We start from the raw sequence: 5,106 nt of genomic DNA, 5'->3' as shown, positions 1-5,106 counted from the left end.
AAGACGTGCTAGCATTGTAAACTTTATGGTGGGCGGTAGTTAGGTTCACACGGCAGCCTCACCCGTCAACTCGTGCATTTCTCGGTTAAGTAGAAAACCAGTTATAGACGCTAAAGCTGCACTCGGTACGGAGGTTCTCCATGATTAAGCAGTCAAGAAGGCAAGCATGACAGAAAAAAATTTTCGCCAAAGAATCCGTGCAGTAAAAATTAGGCCACTTTTTGTGGCTTGGAAAAGCCTTAAAACAACAAGCAATCCAACCATTCCGCACCAAAAGCCTTATGACGCACAAACTAGACTACGCAAAAGAAATCCTCTAAGCGTTTTTTAATGGCTCTGGAACGCAGCAGAAAAGGGGCAATTTGTCTTTCATAAAACAAGAGCAGACCGTTGTCATACACTACAAGCACGGCTGATTCAGGACATGTCGTTGGCATGCTGCACTTCAAACTTTACTACCATAATCGGGACAAGCCCATGCATTTCAACCATACTAAGGACATACATGTACGTAAGAATCAGATATTTGAAATCCTAGAATCTTTACGTTCTTTGTACAGGATAGGTGCACTGAACACAGAATGGGACGTGAAAGGTGCACGATGCATTGAGTGGGGATCATAGGTGCGCTGTACTCTGAGTTGGACGTCATAGGTGCACTGTACTCTGAGTTGGACGTCATAGGTACGCTGTACTCTGAGTTGGACGTCATAGGTGCGCTGTACTCTGAGTTAGACATTTTATCAGGGTGTCTAGCTCGGCATAAATGAGGTCTTAAGCTCAGTTCGACTCAGCTCGATCTTTATGTCGGGTCCTAAGCGCACGCGTATGCCAAATAACGACGCGAATGAACTGGAGTCCTAAGCTCTGGTGTATACCGAGAATTCCAACGCGGTAGTATCATAAATACGCATTGAGACCGGCGTAATCCAGGCATACTACAGTCTAGTTCTTCTAGCGAGTCGCCTGTATTCAGCTGTCTGTAAAATCAGTCCTACTTGCAACCAAAATTGCCTTGAGCCAGTGACACGTAACAACACAAGCTCTACACAACGATGTGCTAGAAGTACGTCATTTTTCTAATTTATTATGTTAAACTTCATAAGCCTTGTATAGTCAAAAGCACAAGTTAGCTAAACAGCTGTCGACTTGTATTTAAACCTTATTTCTGACACCGCCATATTTGACATTGTTCGCACGTTTTAGTATTACATAACACTCTAAAATGAATTGTATTCCCTGTCTTGTAGTATATTATCTCACAGTGCATGTAGTATGGTTTTAGAGTTAGGAAATTCTGTTATAAAAAATACAATGTAGTCTATTCGCTGAAACAGTATTGTATCTGTGTTACTGAGTGGAAATTGTTCTGCTGCAACAGCAAGTTGGTGCAGCTATTGTAAAACTAATTACATTTCACGCCCATTACTGAGCACGCCACTTCAGACTTGTTCGTGAATAATTATGACGTCGCCCGAGGCAATGACTTCTTGGTGTTGAAACCAGGCTTATGGAGTTAAACAGTATGAATTAAATAAAGTACTGTAAGTGCATTTTCCTTCCACCAATAGAGACAGCTGAATACAGGGACTCTAATAAAAGAAATGTCCTTGCAATGTTGACGGTAACCCTCAAACAAACAAATAAACAAACAAACAAGCATTTACATTGTGTCCCGACAGGTGGTTTTAACACCTATGACGCGAACAGTATATTTATGGTACCGCACCGTGCAATGTTTTCTTTCCAAGATTTATATTAATCTGAAACACCAGTCTCTTTCCATGTTAACTCCCTGAAACACCAGTCTCTTTCCATGTTAACTCCCTGAAACACCAGGGTCTTTCCATGTTAACTCCCTGAAGCAAATGCTATTTTGTTATTCCAGATATTTTTTGTTGTTATCAGATGACTGGATACACCTTGAACATCTTTCATCTAAGGTTGATGTCGTAGGATTTGTAGAATTCTACTTAAATTGAAAAGAGTTGAATGTTGGTACCAGTAACAACCTGTTCAAACATTTCTACAAACATAAATTAGGCTAGTCTCGGATCCGATGAGAACAATGATTGAGATTATCGTGAACTGTTTCATATAGACCGCCACCTATACGTGTTTGAAAACATTATTCTCACATTATGAAACTGGAAAAACTTCTACACTTGCAAATAATAAGACTAACACAGTATCTATACCAAACAACTACTGACTCTGGTTGGTACCAAATCCCAGCCAGTAAGCTAGTCTTCAACATATCGTGAAATTACAGACAGCATAAAACTGACATTAGAGTGACCATTCGTTAACCCTACCACACCTAAGGAAGGCAAGCTTCATTTAAGACGACAGCTGGGTTGAGCCCAGGCTGCACCCAGTCATTGTTGGCAAGGGTATAACAAAAAGCGAATACAAGCAAATCAAGGAAAAGGAAGAAACCATTAACCTTTCTCGCGTGTACCCTACATACATGCACATGCGCTTACAGACCAGGGGAAACCATTGACCTTTCTCACGTGTACCCTACATACATATGCATGCGCTTACAGGCCAGGGGAAGCTATTGACCTTTCTCACGTGTACACTACATACATATGCATGCGCTTACAGGCCAGGGGAAGCTATTGACCTTTCTCACGTGTATCTTACATATACATGCGCTTACAGGCCATATTGGTGGAAGACTAGTGGTTTTCAAGGAACGCATAAGATTGCAGAAACGACCACGCTAACGATGTCCACAACTGGTTGTCAACAAACTCGATTGTGACCGAGACCAATGAGAGCAATCTAGAAATGCCTTTTCCTTGGCCAAAGTGGTAATGCATGAGTGAGTCAAGATGATAATACAGCAACGTGCAGTGCTTCATGATATGTACTGGCAAATACCGGCATGATATTTTTATGTGCCACAACCACGATTAACACAACCCAAAATGAAAATAATCCCCATGGATGTATAATTTAAACATTACCACATCTTCATAAGTACTTCAGATTTCATGTTAAGTGACAAGTGCCAAACCAAGATGTCACCAGAACCACTTTAATAAAACGTTTCATACGACGTGATTTGATAATGAGCCTTGGTCTACAGCATAAAATGTGATACCGCACAGAAAATGTATGGCCTATTAAAGGAACCAGGTCGATAAAACTTTGTACATTAGTTTGGAAAGATCTCTGCGTGCTTTCTCTTTCATAATGAACGCCTGCAAGCTTAAGATTTCGCGAAGCTTGAGCCATTTTCTTACACAGTTTTGGGTTTGCAAGTATTTTTTAGAATCCTCAAACGTCTACAGGCAATCGTTTTTCCAATTAAAAAGGGACAAGATAAAAAGCTGACTTAGCATGGTGTAGAACGTTTGAAAGCCGCATTGAAAATTTAAGACATAAAAGATCATCAACCCACTGAGTGTCCTTGAGATTTTAAGTATGAAAATGTCTATTAGTGTGGATTGCACAGATTTAAATATAAAAGACTACAGCGTAAAACCAGAGCAGCGACAACAGTGTGATAGCAACCAAATGGTCACACGTCGCCACTGAAATTCGGCCGAGTGTAAGTTTACTTCAGTTAGGGTTTTATTGTAACTGTTTATGTAAATCAGGCTTAAATGTCAACAACGCACCTGTCTCCTGCGTAAAAGAAGAAATTCATTGCAATTTATTAGATGTCATGCACTGGTGTAGAAACAAAATGGTTTCATAAAATGCTGTAAGATTGCTGACTCGACGAGAACGCCGTGGTTGAACGTATTTTAGAATACCATCCTTGTACAATCGGCATCTGATTTATACTTATTGCCCTTCAAAAGTGGCGTCAAGTAAACGGTGTTACGTAATTATGAAACAGCATTATTTGTTATCCTTAATAACACATGTTAATGGGGTGAAAAGTTCGACTCGGTACGACTTGAAAGGTCTATATATCGTTGTGTAGGCTCTACACACGTACCCCTCATTACGCCATCTTGCCAATGATCTCGTTTTACCGTTAGCTCTTAGTTTCACTGCTGTTACCATTTGATCTCAATGCTGCAGTTCAACTCTACTACAGACCTACATGATTAGTGGTTTTTTGAAGTCTACGCAGGCATGGTTACAAAAGTTTATTATTTCTGACAATACGCCATGACGTATGAAGGCTATGTACAGAGAGAACGGCGACGGTTCTGAGCAGACTCCGAAAGAGTAGCCAATATAGATTTCTTCCCGGGAATTGACAAATGAAGGAAGTCAGACTTCTTTATCGCATATTCACTTCACTGCCAAAACTAGATGGCAAAGAAAACCTGAAAAAAGTCCCTTTTTATTATTTTGTCTAAGTATTAAAGAAAAATGAGATTTTATCAGTTGTTGGCGCCAATCAACCTGTAGATGATACATAGAGAGACTGTATGGGAAATATGGTGGTAAATTAAAACCTGCTAAAAACGCAAAACCTCGGCACGCTCCTAACTCTGAGAGTCACAATCGTGTGTAAAACTGAGAATCATTATACCGAACCACTCCACTGAACAAAAAAGACTTTAAAACTCGCTTTGTAGGGGCCTTAATGGATTGAAGCCTCGCCAATAAACTTTAAAGACATATTTTCAGTCCGAAATCTGAGGATTGCGAATGAAGGCTTGTTGCCAGTGTGGAGATATATTCATGATGGACGGGAGCCTGTATAGCTCAGCTAAACACCCGCATAATTACAAACAGACAGCAGCTTCTGGCTAAACGCCATAAAAACCACCCATGCTCTCACCGACTTAGTTCTCACCGAACTAAGCCTTCAAAGTTAAATGGGAAACTTCCTCTTTCCTTCGTCCAAACAGAGTTACAGTTTTTTTTATATTTTGGAAAGGCTCACTTGACTTTACTGAAAGGAAATTCTGCTGGCGGATCTCACAAGTGGATATTCTGCTAGCGGATCTCACAAGTGGATATTCTGCTGGCGAACAAAAAGCATGTGGCCAATTATCTAAACAGGTCACTCGAACTCATTTCCCATTTTGAAAGGTCGCTGAACGCAAGAAAGAGACATGATAATTTTAAGGCTTGCGAAAAACCAGCCGGTTTGTATGCATATTTTATAAGGAAACTGATGGGATTAGG

This window comes from Liolophura sinensis, chromosome 8 (assembly GCF_032854445.1).
Source record: "Liolophura sinensis isolate JHLJ2023 chromosome 8, CUHK_Ljap_v2, whole genome shotgun sequence".
Lineage (NCBI taxonomy): Eukaryota > Metazoa > Mollusca > Polyplacophora > Chitonida > Chitonidae > Liolophura > Liolophura sinensis.
The sequence above is the reverse complement of the archived record's forward strand: the minus strand, read 5'-3'. Positions refer to the sequence as shown.